This window comes from Eubalaena glacialis, chromosome Y, assembly GCF_028564815.1.
Source record: "Eubalaena glacialis isolate mEubGla1 chromosome Y, mEubGla1.1.hap2.+ XY, whole genome shotgun sequence".
Classification (NCBI taxonomy): Eukaryota; Metazoa; Chordata; class Mammalia; order Artiodactyla; family Balaenidae; genus Eubalaena; species Eubalaena glacialis.
The window spans coordinates 5,689,035-5,714,348 of NC_083737.1; the positions used below are offsets into that span (position 1 = coordinate 5,689,035).

The 25,314-nt window shown below is 42.6% G+C and overlaps 1 long non-coding RNA gene across 1 annotated transcript in view; it reads left to right on the forward strand.

Annotated features, from left to right (window-relative positions):
- The window catches only part of LOC133082924 (uncharacterized), a 130,757-nt gene that overhangs the window by 100,486 nt on the left and 4,957 nt on the right, over nt 1–25,314 (forward strand). Inside the window, exon 4 of the long non-coding RNA XR_009699084.1 lies at nt 2,525–2,645. This is a non-coding gene — a long non-coding RNA (uncharacterized LOC133082924). The remainder of the gene's footprint in view (nt 1–2,524; nt 2,646–25,314) is intronic.

Here is a 25,314-nt window from a genome sequence, read left to right on the forward strand (position 1 = left end):
AGTTGTGGCACGCAGGCTCAGTAGTTGTAGCTTGCAAGGCTCTAGAGCGCAGGCTCAGTAGTTGTGGCACACGGGCTTAGTTGCTCTGTGGCATATGGGGTCTTCTCGGACCAGGGCTTGAACCCATGTCCCCTGCATTGGCAGGCGGATTCTTAACCACTGTGCCACCAGGGAAGTCCCCATATCAGATTCTTTAGTTCTTCATTTCTTTTTTCTGTTCACCGTTTATCCCTCCTAGTGCAATAGATGTTCCCTGGGAGCAGGAAGAGTTTCCAATGGGAGGCTGTCCACACCTCCCAGGACCTGCCTCACAAATAAGCAAAATGTGTTAGGTGGATGAGAGAGGAGATGACCATCCTCACCTGCCTCCCATCCCTACAAGCAGGATCTCCTCCCCCCAGGATGTCTTCCACCTTCTCCTCCCCTGAGGAGCTGCGCATCCCCCAAGGCTGACCCACAGAGCAGAATCTTATCAAGACTGTGACTTCCTCCCACATGTCCAAACTCCAATTAAAATGACTAATAGGGGTTCAAAGAGGGAGAAATCAATGTCATGTCTAAAAAAAACAGGAGCTGGTGGCACTCCTATACCAGAATCACAGAAGGAGTTTAGCTGGACATATTGCTACGTATAAAACCAACTAAAATACAAACCAGCATAATTGAAAAAGAAGGAAAAAGCGGGGGAGGGATAAATTAGTAGTTTGGGATTAGATACACACTACTATATATAAAATAAACAAGGTCCTACTGTATAGCACAGGGAATGATATTCAATATCTTGTAATAACCTGTAAGGGAAAAGAATCTGAAAAAGAAGAGAGAAATATGTATGTATAACTGAATCACTTTGCTGTACACCTGAAACTAACACAACATTGTAAATCAAGTATACTTCAATAAAAAAAAAGAAAAGATTTTAGTAAAAATATGAGATTCAGAGGAAATTGGAATATTTGATCCTGAGAAATAAACAAACTGAGGTAAAATGGTCTGCACACAATAGAAAAACATGATTGCTGAGTTTAAAGAAATGATGCAGGCACTTTGCACTGTGAGAAATCAAATTTGGGTGAAGTAGAAAACTGACGAGGAAGAAAATCTTCCCAGCATGCAGAGGGAAGTTTAAAATGCTTAAGGGGAAAAAAAAAAAAAAAAAGATCAATTTTGAGACGTTAAGAAGAATCGCCAAAGCCAATCTGTGAAAAAGGATTTCCTACAAAGGAATATGGGATAGACGGACCAGAAGCAGTAATTATAGAAATGATAGAAGGTAAATGTTTTAAGCCAAAGAAATAGAAAAATGACTGCATACTGACTTCTCAGTGAAAATTTGAAAGAAAACCAATTCTAGACATGTTCTGGTAGCATTGTCAAACAAGATAAAGAATACTCTACAAGTGCTCATGGAAAGATAAAAATAACAGAAGAGCCAGGACTGGTTTGGCTTCATTTCATCTCAGCCACAAGAAATGACACAATGTTATTGGACCTCCAAGCACTGATGAGGGGAAGAAAATCATTATTAAAAATTCCTCAGTGAAACCATTATAGAATTATCTATCACTCCCAAAGTAGTGTTAATTTTCAATACCGTTAATACAATTAACTATATTCTACTTGGTAACCGTGCGGTGCTGCAGACTCAGGAGAGGTGGAGAGGAAACCACTTTCTAAGGAAACGAATGAATCCTGCAGCCAAATAGATTTATCCCCTGAATCGAACATTTTTTGTGTTATGCAAATTATTTGCCTCCAGAGCGGTTAGAAAGCGTAAAGAGGGGGTGATTCTTGATCCACACTTCAAAAAGACATCAAAAACCAGAAAGCAAAACAGATGATGATTTTCAAAAGTTTTTCAAAAGTCAGGGCACAAAATCAAGTTAGTTTTACATGTGTATTTAACAAAGGTTGGATTTTGACAAACTTTTCTTTAAAAATTAAATCCATGAAGTCGAAAAAAACAAAAACAAAAAACAAAACAAAAACAAAACAAAACAAAACTCCTGACTTAGAATACAATTTCTGTATAGGTACTGTTGGCTTCTGTCTTTAGCCTGAAATTCTATAGTAAAATTCCCTTAAGGAAATTAAAGGGTTTTGAACACACACACACACACACACACACACACACAAAATCAGGGCACAGCCAAGTCATCCTTGTCTTCAATCTATCAAGCCATGGAACAGGGATAAAATATCTTTAATAGGATTTTCTGATGATGACTAAACAATTTGCATAGTCTTCTCTGAGGGACAAAATCAAAATGAGTTGATTGTAATGTGTTTGATCCTTTCCTCTGTAGATTAGTGCTCCTTAAAGAGGCGGACAAGTCTTCCCACATGAAAATTTGGAATTGAAAACCTTTCTAAGAATTAAAGTATTTGCTAAAATCCTCAACTGGCATGTGCTACAAAGAAAAAATTACAATTGTATGGGAAGGAGATCTATCTAAGACAGGATATTTTAAGAACCAGGCATCCATGAATCTGCTGAAATGTTTTATCCTTTTCATCATTTCAGAAACTCAGTCCCTCAACTTTATGGAAGACCCTATTGAATACGCAGAAAATGGAAGTGGGATGGTCCAAATCCACAGAGACGAACTCCCGTGCCATCTGCAGAATCGTTGACTCAGTCCCTGGTGAGTGCCCTTGTGTGTGTCAGTAAACGGTGTGTGTATTCATGAGCTGCTTAGTGGAAAATATGCTTCTTAACACTGACCTTGACCTACAGGTGTTGAGGGGATGAGGTAGGTAATCCCCTGCCATATTAATCATGGTGACCATCCTCTGCAGTGGGTCTTCCGAGACAGAGATTCAACTTAGGATTTCCCTATGACATACTTTCTCGGGTCCAACTGGGACTCGGAACCAGGAGGGAGGGTACCATACGGCAGGGCCACCTGAGGCCCATTTGGGTCTGAGTCATAGCTGGGTCAAGAGCAGTTCAGCCAATCCATGGAGCCTTTGCTGCACATGAATTATATGTGAGAGTCAGGCACAAAATGAGAACAGAATACAATCAAGTACTCGACCACGATATCTAGGATTTAAGCCCTGCTCAGGGCACAGGACATGTCTTAACTTGCAGCATCTTCACTACAGCCCTTGAAGGAAGACAGTCTTCCGGCCGATATTTATAAATGAGAAAATTGAGGCACAATGCTTGAGTCAGCGTCAAGGTCACAGAGTTCGTAAACGTGGAAGAGTCTGGATGCTAATTCAGACAGTATCAGGCGCAGGAAAAGGAAATGACTTGTATTTAAGTGTTGGGGCCAATGGTTAATTTCCGAACGTGGTCACCATCTATTGGAAAACCCCTAAGGTCTAGAATTTTAGAGATGGAGGGCAGAAATTCCTTCTAGGGAAGAAATACCCAGAACCCCTGGTGGAGAGTCATCTGGGTTCTGCCGGGAAGTGCCCAGGGAAGCGGTCACAGAACGCTGTGTAGCAGCCAAGGTTCTCACCTCCCTGGTCTCTGACTTGAGGGTCTTCCACCGAGAAGCAGTAGGAGCTCCTCTTAATAGCAGAAGCTATATTAGTAGTCGTTGTGGTGACAGAAATTGTCTCCTCAACCAGACTCTCTCAGGCTCCCCTAAATTCTTCAGTGAGGTCTGATGTTTGGACTTTTGTGTACATTTCTGCATTGTCCAATTTTAGCAAGAGCCATGCTTAGTCGGTTTAACCAGAACCCACACCCTTCATATCTGGTCATCTCCATGTCTGGTCAACTTCATATCTGCTCATCTCAATATCTGATCAGGTTCCTCACCCTCCACGCCCCACGCCCTCAGGTGATGTCTGGTCACCCTGCCCTGCCTTCAGCAGGAATCCTGTGAGGTCAGTTTAGCCAGAAACCCCTCACCCCTAATTTTCCTGTTAGTAGTTTTCCATCCACTGACCCTCACCTGCTCCATGGCTATAAATCCCCACTTGCCCACGCTGCCTTTGCAGTTGAGTCTGGCTCTATACTGAGCTCTCTTTGCCCTATTGCACTAGTCCTGAATGAAGTCTGTTTTTACCACTTTTTCTGTCCTGCTCTGCTTTTTCTTTAACAGTAGTAGTAATAATAGCAGTAGTAGTTGTAGCAATGATTGGAATAGGAGTAGTAGTCGTAGTAGCAGTAGTAACAATAGCGGCAATAGTTGTTGTATTAATAGTAACAATACTTGTAGTAGTCGTTAGCCTAGCAGTAGTAACAAGAGTGGCAATAGTTGTAGTAGCAATAATTGTAGTAGCAGTAGTAACAATAGGGGCAATAATTGTTGTAGTAGCAATAATTGTAGTCATTGTAGTAGCAATGCTAGTAATAGTAGTATTGATAGTTGTTACAGAAGTTGTAGCTGCGATACTTGTAAAAATAGTTGTAGTAGTAGTAGTATTTGAAGTAGTACCTATCGTTGTAGGAGGAGGAGGAGGAGGAGACATAATTATAGAAGCAGTTTAGCAGTAGTAATAGCACTAGGTCTAGTAGTAATCGTTATCATAGAACTAGTTGTTGTAGTAATTGTAGTTGTAGCCACAGTAACAATTGTAATAGTAGTAATAGTGGTACTGGTAATTGTTATAATTGTAGTAGTAAATGTAATAGTTGTAGTAGTAATTGTAGTACCACTAATGGTTGCAATAATTGTCATTGTAGCACTAGTAATAATTATAGTAGTGTTTGTAATAGTAGTAGTATTGTAGTAATTGTTAAAATTGTAGTCATAGACATAATAGTTGTAGTGATGGTTGTAGTAGTACTAATTGTAATCATTGTAGTTGGAGCAGTAGTAATAATTGTAGTAGCCATTGTAATAATAGTAGTTTTTGTAGCACTAGCAACTGTTGTAGTTGTGGTAGTAATAGGAGTTGTGATACTAATAGTTGTAGCAGTCATTGTAGCTGTAGCAATAATTGTAGTAGTTGTGATAGTAACAGTAGTAGCTGTAGTAGTCCTAGTAGTACCATTTTGCTGTCATAGCAGTAGCTGTAGCCATAGCAATAATTGTAGTAGTAGTCATCGTCAGAATTGCTGTGCTTGTAATAATAATAGTAGCAGTTGTAGTAGCACTAATTGCTGTAGTCATTGTTGCAATAGTCACAATTGTAGCAGCAGTGGTAGTAGTAATTGTAGTAGTAGTAAGTGTTACAGTTGTGATAGTAACCCTGAGAGTTGTAGTAGTAATTATACCAGTACTAATTGCTGTAATAGTTATGGCACTGCTAATAATTATAGTAGTGTTTGTAATCATAGTAGTTGTAGTAATTGTAACTGTAGCAGTAAATGTAATAGTTGTAGTGGTGGTTTAGGAGGGGTACCTTTTATAGCAGTAGCAACTGTTGTAGTTGTAGTAATAAGAGTTGTGACAGTAAGAGTTGTAGCAGTACTAATTGTAACAGCAGTAGGTGTAGCAGTAGTGAAAATTATAGTAGCTGTGATAGTAGTAACTACTACAGTAGTAGCAGTCATTGTTGTAGTCATCGGAATTGCTGTACTTGTAAGAATAATAATAGTAGCAGTTGTAGTAGTACAAATTGCTATAGTCATTATAGTGGTAGTAGCATTTGTAGCAGCAGCAGGGGTAGTAGTTGTAGCAGTAAATAGTACAGTTGTAGTAGTAAACCTCATGGTTGTAGTAGTAATTACACCAGTACTAACTGCTGCATTCATTGTAGCAGTAGTCACAATCGTAGCAGCAGTAATGGTAGTAGTAGTTGTCATAGTGGTAAATGCTACAGTTGTAGTAGTAAATGTGATAGTTGTAGTAGTTACACTAGCACTAGTTGCAGTATTCATTGTGGTCATTACGGTCTCCACACCGTCATCACTAACAACAGTCCCGCATGTAAGCTGTGCCAGGGGCCGGGTGCAGCTATAGGAGTTCTCACCGGCTGAACTCAGTGGACCCTCGCCGTGCCTTTATGTGACCCGTCCCGGCCTCTGAGAGGCGGAGTGACCTGCCCAAGCTCGCACAGCTGGTACCAGGCACAGTCTCACCCCTGCGTCTTCTATGCTTGGCCCTGCTTAGGAGACATAAGGAATTAAAACACACTTTCTAAAAAATAAAAATAAAAACCCAAAACAACACAAAAGGAGGCATGCCTCCTGTCTTCAAAGAATTCTCCACCACTGAGGGCCATCACGTCCGGGGAGAAATGGGGCAAGAAATCACCTCCAAAGACACGCACCTTCAAGATTACGGATGACGCACATGTGTCTATATTTGGATGCTCCAGGAGAAAAGTCTACAGTTTTTGTTTGCTATGAAAGAGATGTTTGAATCCAAGGATTGTGACAAACCATTGAGAAAATGGTTAAACCGATGGCATCTTGCCACCAAATGCCATTCCTCTCCTTCTCGAGAGGCAGAGAGACCCCACGAGAAAGCCGTTCCTCATTAGGAGTAGGCTGTCATCTAAATGGGCTCTCAGTGCAGCTTTGCAATTCTTCCTTCACCCCTGGACAGCTCTCGTGACCACAGTGACCGCAGCCAGGGAGCCCCAGGGAGCTTTGCAGCCTGAGGATGTTACAGCATCTGTGGGAGCCGAGCTGAGCTCGTTTGGTAACCTCATGGGAGACCCGTCTGCATCACAATTCAGTACCGGGTGTTTGCAAGCAGCCTGGTCGCAGACCTCCCACCCCCTCCCCCGTGTGCTCTCTGCAAGGTGAGCCTGGTCTCGTCTTGTTTGCTCTACCCAGGGCTGTGAGTCCTGCAGGGCTGGCTCCTGAGGGAGTTTGCATCTTCCTGATATAGGTCGCTTATGACTTAGATCCTCTCTCTGGTTTCCACCAGGGTGACAGGTGGTCGGACCGTGAAGGGACTTTGGGGACCTCCACTTTCAGATGGAAAAACAAAAGTCCACACCAGCTCCATGATATATTCGGCAACATGACCGTGTTTGAGCCCTTTTAATGCCAAGAACATCTCAATGACTATTGGGCTTGGATTTATGCACTTACATGACGTGTGGAATCGTTAGTTGTAGGTGCGTTTCTGTGTGTATAACACACAAACACATACGTATATAAACATCCATCCCTTTACCACACACACACACAACTTATACAGACATACACACACGCACTAATATACTTTGTTATACTTCATTAAAAGCATAACTATTAAAGTACATTTAGTAAAAGTATATTTTACATCTACTCATTGGACAACCTGTCTCAGTGTATTTTGAAATATTTATCATACACAACTTTCCCCATACAGGTGAGGTCAGAAAGCTTATTCTTTTTCTTTCCAATGTAGCAAAAGGGGGACATTAAGAAGACGGTGATTAATTATCGCATGTCCCCCAAAGGGCCAGATTCTTGCATTTGGAACCATTTCCAATGTAATGTCTTTTTCTTTACCCTGGAGCCCTGCCCACAGACCCCTGGGATGGGAGAAATGGGCCTTTTGGTATCACACACCCAGAATGATGTTTAACCAAATATCCGGGTGCCCCATGACTAGTCAAGTTGAAACACGAAATTAACCCTCACGGGTCTTCCACAGTTTCCTTTCTCCTCTAATCAGTGAGAAAGATGGAACCCTGGAAAAGTGCAACAGCTCAGACATTAAGAATAAGGAAAAACATTGGCAGGCATTCTATTTAGGGCTTTTTTTCCCCTATCCTTTAAGGGCTGGTGAATCCTGGGTGGATTTATTTTGTTCTCATTTTTGATGTTTGCTTTAAAATTTTGGAAAAGTGAATTATCAGTAAATGGATTTTTAAGTTTGAAATAACAGTGCAGATGTTTACAGATACAGTCCTCTGCATGCAGGGGTCAGAAAAGGCTCTCCAGAGACAGCTAAGCTAACACCTTAAGGGGAGTAGGAAGTAGCCAGCCACGAGGTGGAGGGCAGTAGAGGGTCCAGACAGGAAGACCGGTTCTTCTCTTAAGAATCTGAAGAAGTTCAGGCTGGTTCAGGGCAGATGCAGGGAAGGGTCTGGGGGTGGGGAGTGTGGATCATAGAGCGGGAATAGCTGGGAGAAGAAAGAGATGAAATTTGGGCAAAAGGCAGGGATTCTATCACCAAGTGGCTGATTATCCATGTTAAGCCATTTAAGTCCTTTAGTCTTAACCTATCAAGTGACAATTGTCAAGTTTCTGGCTGCACCTGGGAGATATTCAGGCTGGAATCCTTACAGTTGGGTCATCTGTCACCCCTTCAGGCATCCTGCCTAATACCAGCCCGCAGTGGACTCAGGTGTTGTATTTGTCAGGGTTCTGCAAGGAAACAGAATCAGCAGGATCTAACTATCTATCATCTATCTATCTACCTATCTACCTATCATCTGTCATCTATTCATGTATCATCTATTTATCCATTCATCTATCATCTATCCATCCATCCATCATTTATCTATCTACCTACCTACCTATCTACTCATTTATCATCCATCTAATCTATCTCTATTATCTATCTACCTATCCATCATCTATCTATCATCCATCTATCTATCCATCCACCTTTCATCTACATCTGTGTATCTATCTATCTATCTACTCTGGTATCTATCAATCATCTATCCATTTATATCTATATCTGTACCTCTATCTCTCTGTATCTATTATCTATCCACCTATCAATCCTCTATCTATATCTATACCTATACCTATATCTATCTATCTATCTACAGAAAGAGAGAGAGAGAGAGATTTCAAGGAATTGGCTCATGCAGTCATGGGGACTGGCAAGTCTAAAATCTCCAGGGTAGACCAGCAGGCTGAAGACCCCAGGAAAGAGCTGATGTTGCAGCCAAAGCCCAGAGACTGTCTGCTGGCAGAATTCCTTTTTGCTCAGGGAAGATCCAGTCTTTATTCTTTTGATGCCTTCAACTGATTAGATGAGGCCCACCCACACTAGGGAGGGCAACCTGCTTTACTCAAAGTGCACCAATTTAAAAGTTAATCTCATACCAAAAAAACACTCTCACAGAAACATCCAGAATCATGTTTGACCATAGATCTAGGTACCGTGGCTCAGCCACATTGACCCATAAAATCAGCCATCACATACCTATTCCCCATTCAGGAAGAGAGAGAGCCATGACAAAATGACTGAAGACTTGGCTAGGGGGCAAGAGCCCGAACCTCTCAGACAGATACTTCATTGCTGTGCTTCCTCACTCGACAGGGCCATGCCTCATTAACAATATTCCTTGCCAAGCCAAATGCCTGATTTGGTAAAATTCCCACATGTTTCTGCCTCATTTACTTGGAATTTTATAGTTGCTTAAAGGTACAGACATCACCACCTGTTCTGTATCCTAATGGACCCGTGTACAGCCTTCCTCATAAAGTCTGAAAAACATGATGGCGCACCCTGGTGCATTTTGTGGCAAAACATATTTTTTCTCCACAGATTATTTTTGCAGAAATGAGGCAAAAGATATCAGAGACTACTTCAGGCTTCTCAAACTTTACTGTGTCCATGATTCCCTGGGGGGTCTTGTGAAAATCCGATTCTGACCCAGCAGGTCTGGGGCGGGGCTGAGATTTCTGCATTTCTAAGAAGCTCCCAGGTAAGGCTGATGGTGCTTGTGTATGGACCACACTTGGAGCATCAGCGTATAGACCTTCATCCTCCGAAACCCCAGACAACGCTGAACCAGGCACAAACAAGTTTCTTGATTTCTGGTCTCTGTGGAGCGTCTTCACCTGAGCTTCTGTTAGTCCGTGTGTATCCTCTAAGTAAGGTGTTGCCCAACCTCCTAGAGGCCAGGTGCGCTGGAAAGTTGTGGCCACCCAGGGTGTCTTCTGGGGCGTTAGCTTTGTGTAATCAGGCGAGAAGCTCATTCAGCACACGAGATCACGTTATGGCCAGCGAGCGCACGTTCCCAAGGCTTCGACCAAAGTATTCGCCCCGATTAAAATGCTCTCGTGGTGTGGCATGAGGAGGCAATGCGCCAGGCAGCCAGGATGGAGACACAACTTAAGTAAACAGACTCCTACCCGCTGTCAAAAGTCCAGGCACACAAAACCACTCATAACACCCAGCTACGCCCTCCGCTGCATTCGTTGACTGTGCCTCGTTGACAACCAACCAAAGGGCTACAGTGTGTCTTCCACTCCTGCCCTTGCAGAATTATTTCAGTGCATTGGTCTTGAAGAGGATGCATGGAAAAGAGAAACAGAAGGCATGGCTGTGTGGACAAAAATATGTCACCTGTCATATCAGTAAACAAAGGACGTTGAGGCCATCAAGCCCTCAGCCACCGCAGCCGCCCCCAGTGGTGCCCCCTGAGGGGATTAAGGATGGAGAAAAACAGGATTCTGGCCCTTGAGAGTTAAGGTGCACATCAGAGGAATGATTTCAGTGAGCCCAGACTCTTGCATCTTCCCATACATAGAAAAGCGCTACATTCATTCTCTTGAGATGTCTGGTTTCTTTAATAATCTTTTGATGTTTGGATTACTTGGTTTTTGTTGCAAAAACCCCTATATACCCTGGCTGCTCCCTGACCTCTTTGGAACAGTCCCCCAGAGCTACCTGAGAGGCTGCATCCCGGGCTTAAGTCCTCAGTAAGGTCATTAAATAAAACATAATTCTCACCTTTTAGGTTGTGCACTTTTTTCAGTTGACAGCTGACGGCAGAGGACCATGACCAAATTCAAGGAAGGAACAATAATGAAATCAGAATTTGGTGGGCTGTGTGGAAATCTATCTTGGTTTATGTGGACCAGGCCATGGCCAACCCCTAGAGCTCTGAGCCCATATACCTGGCACTGCTGACTTGAAAAACCCTAAAATTAACCCCAAATTCTATTCCTCTAGATGCCGTAGTCATGCATGTGAAAATTAAATTATATTAGCTGGTAATATAATTAACTTATATGAGCTACCATTTTACGGGTACCATGTGTATATATATATTTATATTTATACGTATGTATATTTAATTATATTTATATAAAATATATAAATATATATATATATATATGATTTCCAAAATTGAGAGGGAATAAATAAATATGAGTCCAAAGCTGTCTCCAACAGTGAGACAGAATAAATTCCTGTTGTGTTAAGCCACCGGGTGTGGGGTATTTTATTACAGCAGCCCCAGGAAAACAAATGCCCAACGTAAATATCTCAGCAGAGGGAAATATCAGGTAAATACAAGCATAGCTCGTATAGACTGTAACTGATAGACTGTAACTTGGTGATTAAAATGCTCGTGCTGAGAAATAGGAGAAAAGTCGGGGTACAGATTTCTCCGTGTTTACTGGGAACTACTTCCAGCAGCAGGCTTGGGGGTGTGTTCGCACAGGTTTGCTCTGGCAGCGTTCCTGGTGTGGTTTGCAAGCCGCCACTCGTGAAAGCCACGCTGGGACCTCACAGTTGGTGGGAAACTGTGCTGTGATTTCTGATGGCTCCAGAGCTACCCGACGCCTTATGTGTTAACCACTAAGAAGCTAAGGAAAGGGAGGGGTCCTTGCCTGGATCCTGCTGGACCCACGCCCAAAAGTTGGTTGCATGATATTCAGTGCAGAAAGCAAGGAGAGAAGCCCTCATCCCCTGCAGCGGGCACAAACCCTGCTTGCTTTGTGCGCTCCACGCCCAATCGCCAATATTCCTCTTGGAAAGTGTCGACTTGGAAAAAAAGAAAGCACAACATGAGAGTTGTGAGCTAAGTTCTATTTGGGGCAAAATGAGGGCTATAGCCAGGGAGACAGCACCTCAGACAGCTCTGAGAACTGCCACAAAGAGGTAGGAGGGGGGGTCAGTATATATGGGATTTTGGCGAAGGGGGAGTACATGCAATCAAGCACATATTTTTGCAGAAGGTTTCTGCTAGTCACGCGGAGATGTCACCAGGAAGGATTTTAGTGCTTTTCTGGATACGAGGAGATGCAAGCATTGGGCTCATAAAATCGTCTCCTGAAAGTATCTATCTGAAGTCCCGCCAGTTTTACCCAGAGCACAGAGGGCCTCATTCCTGATCTCCACCCTGAACTGCTTTCCGGGGGTGTTGAAGGTCAGCAGCTGCAGCGGCTCTTGATTTAATCCTCGTAGAGGTAGACGGCAAGTGCCCATTTGTAGTTGTCAAAAGCAACATGAGAAAAGTACTCCCCCAGCCCCCTCCTAAGTCACCCTCATGAGCAGCTAATGGAGGGTGGTAACAGAGTGAAAAACCAGTGTGGATTACATGCCCACTGAGTACCAGTGGCTCCACTAAATGCTTACAATGCTCTGTTGACAAAGGGATGATGTATCTCCCATTTCACAGGTTAAGGAACTTAAGTTTAGAGAGATTAAGTAATCAAGTCACGGTCCCTCCACTGACCAGAGGCAGAGCTTCTCCTGTTTACCGGAAAGACTCCAAAATCCTCTTCTGTGATCACCTGGTGACCATGGTTCCAGGAACAAAGGGTCTAAACCCACCTGCCTCCAAATCAAAGATGGTGCATGGCAGAATCAACCTCGTAAGTCCTGAGGTCCCACAGACCTTCTCTTCCTCCTTCCTTGGTTCACCCTCTTTCATGTATTAACTCAACAAGTATTTATCTATTAAGGGGTTCTCTGTGCTGGTCACCATTCTGGCTCCAGTGAACAGGCCAGGTCAATTCCTTCTCAATGTCCATCCCGGGGGGAAAAGCAGACAGTGAGTGGAGATGCAAGTAGATGAAACGCACAATGTGTTTTTACAACATGGTCGTGAGTGTTCTGAGGTAGAGCGGGGAGAGGACAGACTGACCAGAGGAGCCCTTGCGGCACTGTGGCCGGAGAGGGCTTCTATGTGGGGTGACATTTGTCCAGAGACCTGGATGAGGTGAGGAAGGGAAAGGACAGCTGTGCCCCAGCCAGGAGCAGGCTGTGCGGATGGTAGAACAGCGATGGTCCAGCACGGAGGGATGCAGCTTGAGCAGGCGTGTGTGCAGGAGGCTGAGGTCAGACGGACGGGGCAGGTCTTGTTATCTTACTTGGATTTTGGAGTTTATCATGAGCGAGATGGGAGCCACTGGAGGTTTTTCTCGGATGGAGCCGATGCTGGTGGTGGTCTACCCACAACTGCTGGGAATTCCTTGCCATTTCCATGAACAGCGACCTGTCTTCCAATGCAAGCCCTGACTCTTCGTTGGATACCTACCCTGCTTTCTGGAACACAGGGGGCCCATGGGAGAGACAAGCTGCAAATCTGGGAAAGGCACATAGCCCTGCTGGTAACTACTGAACACAGGGTATAAATACCCCAGCTCACACACCTCTCAGCCAGGATCACCCGAGGAAAGTGTTTCTACGGAGCTTCTCAGAGCATCACCATGATATTATGCTCCAGTCACCTGGGTGTGGCTGGCTTGATAATTCCCCCCTCCTTGGCTACTTTCCTTCCTTGTGTGACCTCCCCATCCCACTGCTGGAGCTCCCTGCCCCTCCCTGCATTCAACCCTCAACCCAGGCTCTGCTTCTGGGGGAAGGTCAGTTGCGAAACCTGACCTGGGTACAAACAGGATCAGTCTGACTGCTGTGTGGACGACAGTGACGCAGGAGGGATTGGTGGCAGGTCCCGGATGTTGGAGTTGTCCGGGGACAGATGTCCAGCGTCTTGGACCAGGCAGGAGATGGAGGTGGGCTGATGAGAAGCAGGCTCACTGGGGACTTGCTGATGAACGGCGTTAACAGATGGAGGGAATCTGCGTGGTTATCTGGGCTCCTCTTTTCCTCCCTGAGGCTACCCTGTTCTTGATGGTTCTGTTTCTTCTCGCTCTCTCGCCTTGCATTCTCCAGCTCTCCCCCATACCCACCACCTTGATCTGGCTCATTAACAGTATTGCAGAATTTAATTCAACGCAAGGCTTTTGTGGAGCATGGTGTAGGCGTTAGACACTCACCCAGGTACCAGGGAGACAGAAATTAGTACTTCCCATCCAAGGTGTGATAAACAGATGCAGCAAATAATCTGGATACAGTGTAAAACTGCACCACGTCTGTCTCATGTGAAGACAAGTTTGGGAAAATAAAACTTGTCTTTTCTGAGTAGTGTTTTTTTTAATTGGAGTAGAGTTGATTTAGAGTATTGTGTTAGTTTCAGGTGTACAGCAAAGTGAATCAGTTATACATATGTATACATTTTTCAGATTCTTTTCCATTATAGGTTATTACAAGATATTGAATATAGTTCCCTGTGTTATATAGTAGGTCATTGTTGCTTATCTATTTATATATAATAGTATGTATGTGTTAATCCCAAACTCCTAATTTATCCCTCCCCACCCTTTCCCCATTGGTGACCATAACTTTGTTTTCTATGTCTGTGGGTCTGTTTCTGTTTTGTAAATAAGTTCATTTGTATCATTTTTTAGATTCTACATATAAGTGATATCTTATGATATTTGTCTTTCTCTGACTTACTTCACTTAGTATGATCATCTCTAGGTCCATCCATGTTGCTGCAAATGGCATTATTTCATTCTTCTTTATGGCTGAGTAATATTCCATTGTATATATGTACCACATCTTCTTTATCCATTCATCTGTTGATTGGGTTGTTTCCATGTCTTGGACATTGTAAATAGTGCTGCTATGAACATAGGGGTGCATGTATCTTTTCGATTTAGAGTTTTCTCTGGATATATGCCCAGGAGTGGGATTGCTGGGTCACATGGTAGCTCTGTTTTTAGGTTTTTAAGGAACCTCCATACTGTTCTCCACAGTGGCTGTACCAATTTACATTCCCACCAACAGCATAGGAGGGTTCCCTTTTCTCCACACCCTCTCCAGTATTTATTGTTTGTAGACTTTTTGATGATGGCCATTCTGACTGGTGTGAGGTGGTACCTCACTGCAGTTTTGATTTGCATTTCTCTAATAATTAGCAATGCTGAGCATCTTTTCATGTGCCTGTTGGCCATCTGGATGTCTTCTTTGGAGAAATGTCTATTTAAGTCTTCTGCCCATTTTTCGATTATGTTGTTTTTTGTTGTTGAGTTGTGTACACTGTTTGTATATTTTGGAAATTAAGCCCTTGTCAGTCCTATCGTTTGCAAATATTTTCTCCCAGTCCATAGGTTGACTTTTCATTTTGTTAATGGTTTCCTTTGCTGTGCAAAAGCTTGTAAGTTAGATTAGGTCCCATTTGTTTATTTTTGCTTTTATTTCTATTGCCTTGGGAGACTGACCTAAGAAGACATTGGTGCGATTTATGTCAGAGAATGTTTTGCATACATTCTCTTCTAGGAGTTTTTAAAAATTTACTTTTATTTATTTATTTTTGGCTGCATTGGGTCTTCGTTGCGGTGCGCGGGCTTCTCATTGCAGTGGCTTCTCTTGTTGCGGAGCACGGGCTCTAAGCGCGCAGGCTTCAGTAGTTGTGGCATGCGGGCTCAGTAGTTGTGGCTTGCGGGCTCTAGAGCGCAGGCTCAGGAGCTGTGGCGCACGGGCTTAGCTGCTCCGCGGCATGTGGGATCTTCCCAGACCAGGGCTCGAACCCGTGTCCCCTGCATTGGCAGGTGGGTTCTTAACCACTGCGCCACCAGGGAAGCCCTCTTCTAGGAGTTTTATGGTGTCATGTCTTATATTTAAGTCTTTAAGCCATTTTGAGTTTATTTTTGTATATGGGGTATGGGTGTGTTCTAACTTCATTGATTTGCAAGCTGAGTAGTGTTTCTGAATGTCTGTCTTTATATAAAATGCAGTGGGTATATATTTATATTTATCTCCTGAAGCATAAACACACACACACACACACACACATACACACACACACATAAATTATAAATAGTTGCCTTCTAATTAACTGAAGTAGGTTGTCTTGCAGTGTGAGCCTTCAAGAAAATAAAGATGTTCATCAGAAATGGATCCGCTATACAACTGTCATGTGTATAACACATTGTAATTTTCAAGGGACTGTATAATTTAGCTCATTTGTCTCATTTAGCCTCATCTGTGAGGAGGCTACATCATTTCATCATCAAGATAATCTTCACCACTGTCATCACCATCACCACCACCATCATCATCACCACCACCATCATCACCACTATCATAATTATCACCTTCATCACCACCAGTCGTCATCATCACTACCATCACCATCATCTCCATAATCACAGCCATCACCACCACCATCATCATTACCACCATCAACAGTATCACTATCATCACCATCATCATCATTACCACCATCACCACAATTATCATCATCATTTTCATCCTCACCACCATCACCGTCATCATCACCATCCTCACCGTCATCATCATCATCATCATCATGACCATCATGTTACAGAAGTTGAGCCTCGTCCAAGGTCACAGAGCTAATAATTAATGACACCATCACTCATACACAGACCTTCCCAAAGCAAAGCTCTCTCTGCCCACTCCCCCTACCACATGCCAGGAACCTTCCTTCAAAGACAGATACAGCTTACCCTTTCCTCTCCTCCTCTCCTCTTCTTCCTACGTGCCCCCTGAAATGGGGAGCCATCCTCCTGCACCATGAGGACAGGGGCCGTAACTAGGGGTGGAGGAGTAGGGAGATGCAAGGACCCTGCTTTCTGAGGACTGACACCAGCCCTGGCCACATTCCTCGGGGTCACCTTTACGTGAGAGGGAATCACGTTGCCATCATTTTTGAGCCCTGTTGTTTGAGGGTTTCTGTTCCTGCCAGCCCTAATCCTGATGCAGTCTTCAAGCTCCACAGATCCCGCAAACCACCCCCTCCTCCCATATCGTACGCACATGCCAAACCCCCCATCCTAACTACTCTGAAGGCAGCTCAGCCATTCCCATAATCTGATTTGCTTCTAATCTGTGTTGGAAAGGATAAAAGCAATGGCCTTCGAGGGCAGACCTGGGCCAAAACCACCCAGCTGCACCAGGTAAAAACGCTGGGGATAAGTATTCGTTTGGAAAGCACTGGCTCATCGTGAGGCATGTCTAGGAGAGCTATTAAGCAGTATTTTAAAAATCCAGTTTATTCTAAAGTGCGTATTTTCCATCTCTGGCCCAGGTCCAGCCAGCAAAGAAAGGCAAGCTTTGGCTTGTGGCTTCTTTTATTCCTCATCCCAAATTGATCATCACCGATAAATGAGATCAAAGCTTCCAGACCATCAGCCCGTAAAGGCCCCTGGGAAAGGGAATGTTAAGCCGTCATCGGAATCCAGCTGGACATGGGCGTGGGTGGCCCAGTGCCCACGAGGGCATCATTGTATCTCAGCCTTGCCCTGTCGTGACTGCATGGTCTTTTGGCATGGGGGATGCAGATCTGGGAGGACCACAGATCCTAGGAATAAGTCCAGCATCTCAGAGGATTTTTCTGACACAGTGAGATGCCAGTTATCAGAGGCAGTAAGCCTTGAGGCTGGATGATGGCTCATGTCAGAGGGAGAAGTTCTTTTTTTCTTATTGAACTATAGTTGATTTACAATAATGCATTAGTTTCAGGTGTCCAGCAAAGTGAGTCAGTTTTGGGTTATTTTGCAGGTTATTTTTCCTTATTATTACAAAATATCGAGTATAGTTCCCTGTGTTACATAGTAGGTCCTTGTTGATGATCTATTTTATATATAGTGTGTATCTGCTAATCCCAACCTCCTAATTTATCCCTCCCCCTCCCTTTCCCCTTTTGTAACCATAAGTTTGTTTTGTGTCTGTGAGTGTATTTCTGTTTTGTAAATAAGTTCATTTGTATCATTCTTTTTTAGATTCCACATATAAGTGATATCATATGATGTTTGTCTTTCTCTGTCAGACTTATCACTACTTCACTTAGTATGATCATCTCTAGGTCCATCCATGTTGCTGCCAATGGCATGATTTCATTCTTTTTTATGGCTGAGTAGTATTCCATTATATATATGTACCACATCTTCTTTATCCATTCGTCTTGATGCACATTTAGGTTGCTTCCATGTCTTGGCTATTGTAAATAGTGCACGTAGGGGTGCATGTATCTTTTCAAATTATAGTTTTGTCTGGATATATGCCCAGGAGTGGGATTGCTGGGTCATATGGTAGCTCTTTATTTAGTTTCTTGAGGAACCTCTATACAGTGGCTGCATCAATTTACATTCCCATCAGCAGTGCAGGAGGGTTCCCTTTCCTCCACACCCAGGAGGGGCCCTTCTTGATCACCACTGAGCTGTGCTGCAGGCTGCTTGGGGGCCCGGAACACATCCCTGGAAATTCGTAGAAAGGGGGGGTGCTGATGTTACTGGACACGGAAAAGCCTGTGTGGTAGGATGTTTATGCAACAGACATCTGGGAAATACGTGAAGATAGTCCTGCCCTTGATGTTCCAGTGGCCAGGAGGGCACATCAGAGAAGCATGGAGTGCTGGCTGTGGGCTGCTTCCTAACGGTACTGTGAGCAAAGCCGGCTCAGCATTTACCGAAGAGAGACATCTGGGTCTTTCGTGCCAACAATTTAAATTAGTCTTGCAAAAAAGCAAGGATTTAATCCAATCCAAAGAAAATTGGATTAAGGGAAGAGCATTTTTTAAAATGCTACTGGAAACTATTCCAGAAGGCGTAGCACAATCCTTGTAAAAGACAGTTTTACAGGAGTGTAATGAGATGGGTGTGTGTGTGTACACGCAAGAGGTATATTGTGTGAGTAGAGTGAGACAGATGCAGAGAAATCACGGGACTTGGTGAGGTGTGCTCAGGGGGAATTTAAGAGATGCTCTAAGAGAAATATATACAACTCATAAAATACCTTCAGTGTAGGACTTCCCTGGCGGTTCAGTGGCTAAGACTCTGCACTTCCAATGCAGAGCGTGGGTTCAGTCCCTGTTCGGGGAACTAAGATCCCACATGTGGTGCAGCATAGCCAAAAAAAAAAAAAACTCAAACAAAAAAATCCTCCATATGATTGCAATATTAAGTTAATATCACTCTGTGTTCATTCGTCAATCAGTATGATTCTTTCTCTCCAAGTACCGCTGATTTTACCATCAGGCTTTATCATCTTAAAACACGCAGATGTGGGTATTAGTCAGCTGAGGCTGCTGTAACAGAACACCCCAGACTGGGCGGCTTAAACAATGCAAATTTATTTCTCACAGTCTGGAGGCTGAGAGTCTGAGATCGGGCGTGGACAGACTCAGTTCCCGGCGAGGCTCTCTTGTTGGCTTACAGATGCCACCTTATCTACGTGCCCTTGTGTGGTGGAGAGAGAGACGAAGAGAGAGAGAGAGAGACAGACAGACAGACCCCATACCATATTATAACCTCATTTCACCTTCATTACTTCTTTACCCCAAATACAGCTACTCTGGGGGGTTAGGGCTTCAACGTATGAATTTTGAGGGGATATACATCCGTTCATAGCAACATGGCTTGAGATAAGCATGCAGGATTGTCAGAGCCCAGCAGAGGCATCTCAGCTCCCTACCTCGTTCCGTTTCTGAATGGGAACCTTTCCCAACAAGGCTGAGAAACCTGCTCATTGAACAGTCACCCCCCACTGCTCCCCACGTTTGTAGAGCCCTTCATTTCCCTGAGGTCAGGGTGCCCCTGCTGTGCCCCGAAGCCCCGCTCCTCAGCATTCCTGCCCACATCCCAGCTGCCAGATCCTGGCTTCAGTGACTGAGCCTCCCTCTGGTCCCAGAAGGCCACTGGCCGCCCTAGAATCAGTTCAGTGCAGGGAATCCACGGCCACCAGCCCCCGAGGGGAGGTGGAGTAGAAATCCCCCAGCCCCCTTGGGCAGCTGGCTCACATGTACTGTACAGGGCACCAGGGTGTCCAGAGCAATTAAGTCCAACCGCCCCACAATGCTGCCTGGCCTGGTTCACAGTCCTGGTGCCCCATCCCTTTCCCTCACCCCACATATTCCCAAATCTGCATCTCAGACTCTGCATGCTGGGGAACCCCAGCCAAGACAATCAGCAGAGCTCCTGGAAAAATAAAACCCACCCTGGATCGTTACCCAAGAGGAAAAAAAAAAGCAAACACCTTTGGGACATCAAACTCCATCCATTCAACACCTATGAGAAAAGTCAGCTTTATTTTACTTTTTTAATTTTTGAATTGTTTATTTTTTTATACAGCAGGTTCTTATTAGTTATCTATTTTATACATATTAGTGTATATATGTCAATCCCAATCTCCCAATTCATGACACCACCACCACCCACCCCCGTTTTCCCCCCTTGGTGTCCATACGTTTGTTTTCTACATCTGTGCCTATTTCTGCCCTGCAAACCAGTTCATCTGTACCATTTTTCTAGGTTCCACATATATGTGTTAATATACGATATTTGTTCTTCTCTTTCTGACTTACTTCACTCTGTATGACAGTCTCTAGATCCATCCACGTCTCTACAAATGACCCAATTTTGTTCCTTTTTATGGCTGAGTAATATTCCATTTTATATACGTACTGCATCTTCTTTATCCATTCGTCTGTCGATGGGCATTTAGGTTGCTTCCATGACCTGGCTATTGTAAATAGTGCTGCAAGGAACATTGGGGTGCATGTGTCTTTTTGAGTTATGGTTTTCTCTGGATATATGCCCAGGAGTGGGATTGCTGGATCATATGGTAATTCTATTTTTAGTTTTTTTTTTAACATCTTTATTGGAGTATAATTGCTTTACAATGGTGTGTTAGTTTATTTTATAACAAAGTGAATCAGTTATACATATACATATATCCCCATATCTCTTCCCTCTTGTGTCTCCCTCCCTCCCACCCTCCCTATCCCACCCCTCTAGGTGGTCACAAAGCACCCAGCTGATCTCCCTGTGCTATGTGGCTGCTTCCCAGTAGCTATCGATTTTACATTTGGTGGTGTATATATGTCCATGCCACTCTCTCACTTTGTCCCAGCTTACCCTTCCCCCTCCCCATATCCTCAAGTCCATTCTCTAGTAGGTCTGCGTTTTTATTCCCGTCTTGCCCCTAGGTTCTTCCTGACCTTTTTTTTTTTTTTTAGATTCCATATATATGTGTTAGCATATGGTATTTGTTTTTCTCTTTCTGACTTATTTCACTCTGTATGACAGACTCTAGGTCCATCCACCTCACTACAAATAACTGGATTTCGTTTCTTTTTATGGCTGAGTAATATTCCAGTGTATATATGTGCCACATTTTTATTCATTCATCTGTCGATGGACACTTAGGTTGTTGCTTCCATGTCCTGGCTATTGTAAATAGAGCTGCAATGAACATTGTGGTATGTGACTCTTTTTGAATTATGGTTTTCTCAGGGTATATGCCCAGTATTGGGATTGCTGGGTCGTATGGTAGTTCTATTTTTAGTTTTTTAAGGAACCTCCATACTGTTCTCTATAGTGGCTGTATCAATTTACGTTCCCACCAACAGTGCAAGAGGGTTCCCTTTTCTCCACACCCTCTCCAGCATTTGTTGTTTGTAGATTTTCTGATGATGCCCATTCTAACTGGTGTGAGGTGATACCTCATTGTAGTTTTGATTTGCATTTCTCTAATAATTAGTGATGTTGAGCAGCTTTTCATGTGCTCCTTGGCCATCTGTATGTATTCTTTGGAGAAATGTCTATTTAGGTCTTCTGCCCATTTTTTGATCGGGTTGTTTGTTTTTTTTTTAATATTGAGCTGCATGAGCTGTTTATATATTTTGGAGATTAATCCTTTGTCTGTTGATTCATTTGCAAATATTTTCTCCCATTCTGAGGGTTGTCTTTTCATCTTGCTTGTAGTTGCCTTTGCTTTGCAAAAGCTTTTAAATTTCATTAGGTCCCATTTGTTTATTTTTGGTTTTATTTCTATTACTCTAGGACATGGGTCAAAAAAGATCTTGCTGTGATTTATGTCAAAGAGTGTTCTTCCTATGTTTTCCTCTAAGCATTTTGTAGTGTCCGGTCTTACATTTAGGTCTCTAATCCATTCTGATTTTATTTTTGTGTATGGTGTTAGGGAGTGTTCTAATTTCATTCTTTTACATGTAGCTGTCCAGTTTTCCCAGCACCACTTACTGGGAAAGGCTGTCTTTTCTCCTTTGTATATCCTTACCTCCTTTGTCATAGATTAGTTGACCATAGGTGCGTGGGTTTATCTCTGGGCTTTCTACCCTGTTCCATTGATGTATAGTTCTGTTTTCGTGCCAGTACCATATTGTTTTGATTACTGTAGCTTTGTAGTATAGTCTGAAGTCAGGGAGCCTGATTCCTCCAGCTCCGTTTTTCTTTCTCAAGATTGCTTTGGCTATTTGGGGTCTTTTGTGTTTCCATACAAATTGTGAAATTTTTTGTTCTAGTTCTGTGAAAAATGCCAGTGGTAGTTTGATAGGGATTGCATTGAATCTGTAGATTGCTTTGGGTAGTAGAGTCATTTTCACAATGTTGATTCTTCCAATCCAAGAACATACTATATCTCTCCATCTATTTGTATCATCTTTAATTTCTTTCATCAGTGTCTTATAATTTTCTGCATACAGGTCTTTTGTCTCCTTAGGTAGGTTTATTCCTAGATATTTTATTCTTTTTGTTGCTATGTTAAATGGGAGTGTTTTCTTAATTTCACTTTCAGATTTTTCATCATTAGTGTATAGGAATGCCAGAGATTTCTCTGCATTAATTTTGTATCCTGCTACTTTACCAAATTCATTGATTAGCTCTAGTAGTTTTCTGGTGGCATCTTTAGGATTCTCTATGTATACTATCATGTCATCTGCAAACAGTGACAGCTTTACTTCTTCTTTTCCGATTTGGATTCCTTTTCTTTCTTTTTCTTCTCTGATTACTGTGGCTAAAACTTCCAAAACTATGTTGAATAATAGCGGTGAGAGTGGGCAACCTTGTCTTGTTCCTGATCTTAGTGGAAATGGTTTCAGTTTTTCACCATTGAGGACAATATTGGCTGTGGGTTTGTCATATATGGCCTTTATTATGTTGAGGAAAGTTCCCTCTATGCCTACTTTCTGCAGGGTTTTTATCATAAATGGGTGTTGAATTTTGTCAAAAGCTTTCTCTGCATCTATTGAGATGATCATATGGTTTTTCTCCTTCAATTTGTTAATATGGTGTATCACATTGATTCATTTGCGTATATTGAAGAATCCTTGCATTCCTGGAATAAACCCCACTTGATCATGGTGTATGATCCTTTTAATGTGCTGTTGGATTCTGTTTGCTAGTATTTTGTTGAGGTTTTTTGCATCTATGTTCATCAGTGATATTGGCCTGTAGTTTTCTTTCTTTGTGACATCTTTGTCTGGTTTTGGTATCAGGGTGATGGTGGCCTCGTAGAATGAGTTTGGGAGTGTTCCTTTCTCTGCAGTTTTTTGGAAGAGTTTGAGAAGGATGGGTGTTAGCTCTTCTCTAAATGTTTGATAGAATTCACCTGTGAAGCCATCTGGTCCTGGACTTTAGTTTGCTGGAAGATTTTTAATCACAGTTTCAATTTCATTACTTGTGATTGGTCTGTTCATATTTTCTATTTCTTCCTGGTTCAATCTTGGAAGGTTATACCTTTCTAAGAATGTGTCCATTTCTTCCAGGTTGTCCATTTTATTGGCATAGAGTTGCTTGTAGTAGTCTCAGGATGCTTTGTATTTCTGCGGAGTCTGTTGTTACTTCTCCTTTTTCATTTCTAATTTTATTGATTTGAGTCCTCTCCCTCTTTTTCTTGATGAGTCTGGGTAAAGGTTTATCAATTTTGTTTATCTTCTCAAAGAACCAGCTTTTAGTTTTATTGATCTTTGCTATTGTTTTCTTTGTTTCTATTTCATTTATTTCTGCTCTGATCTTGATGATTTCTTTCCTTCTGCTAACTTTGGGTTTTGTTTGTTCTTCTTTCTCTAGTTCCTTTAGGTGTAAGGTTAGATTGTTTGAGATTTTTCTTGTTTGAGGTAGGCTTGTATTGCTATAAACTTCCCTCTTAGAACTGATTTTGCTGCATCCCATAGGTTCTGGATCATCGTGTTTTCGTTGTCATTTGTTTCTATGTATTTTTAAATTTCTTCTTTGATTTCTTCAGTGATCTTTTGGTTATTTAGTAGTGCACTGTTTAGCCTCCACGTATTTGTGGTTTTTACAGTTTTTTTCCTGTAATTGATTTCCAGTCTCATAGTGTTGTGGTCAGAAAAGATGTTTGGTATGATTTTAATTTTCTTAAATTTTCTGAGGCTTGATCTGTGACCCAAGGTTTGATCTATCCTGGAGAATATTCCATATGCAGTTGAGAAGAAAGTGTATTCTGCCAACTTTCAGGTGGAATGGTCTATAAATATCAATTAAATCTATCTGGTCTATTGTGTCATTTAAAGCTTGTGTTTCCTTATTAATTTTGTTTGGATGATCTGTCCATTGGTGTAAGTGAGGTGTTAAAGTCCCTCACTATTATTGTGTTACTGTCAATTTCCTCTTTTATAGCTGTTAACAGTTGCCTTATGTATTGAGGTGCTCCTATGTTGGGTGCATATATAATTGTTATATCTTCTTCTTGGATTGATCCCTTGATCCTTATGTAGTGTCCTTCTTTGTCTCTTGTAATAGTCTTTGTTTTAAAGTCTATTTTATCTGATAAGAGTATAGCTACTCCAGCTTTCGATTTCCATTTGCATGGAGTATCTTTTTCCATCCCCTCACTTTCAGTCTATATGTGTCCTTAGGTGTGAAGTGGGTCTCTTGTAGACAGCATATATGGGTCTTGGTTTTGTATCCATTCAGTGAGCCTGTTTCTTTTGGTTGGAGCATTTAATCCATTCACTTTTAAGGTAATTATCGATATGTATGTTCCTATTACCATTTTCTTAATTGTTATGGGTTTATTTTTGTAGGTCCTTTTCTTTTGTGTTTCCCACTTAGAGAAGTTCCTTTAGTATTTGTTGTAGAGCTGGTTAGGTGGTGCTGAATTCTCTTAGCTTTTTCTTGTCTGTAAAGCTTTTGATTTCTCCATCAAATCTGAATGAGATCCTTGCTGGGTAGAGTAATCTTGGTTGTAGGTTCTTCCCTTTCATCACTTTAAATTTATCATGCCACTCCCTTCTGGCTTGTAGAGTTTCTGCTGAGAAATCAGCTGTTAACCTTATAGGAATTCCCTTGTATGTTATTTGTTGTTTTTCCCTTGCTGCTTTTAATATTTTTTCTTTGTATTTAATTTTTGATAGTTTGATTAATATGTGTCTTGGCGTGTTTCTCCTTGGATTTATCCTGAATGGGACTCTCTGTGCTTCCTGGACTTAACTATTTATGTTTTGGTTTTTTGGCTGTGAGGCATGTGTGATCTCAGCTCACTGACCAGGTATCGAACCCACACACCCCTGTACTGAAAGGTGAAGTCTTAACCACTGGACCAGCAGGGAAGTCCCCTGTGAGCAGTGTTTTTTTGGTGGAGGGTCTCAGCTGACCTGTGAGACGGGGCCGAGGGTGGACAGCCCTCACCTCCGTGCCCGTCA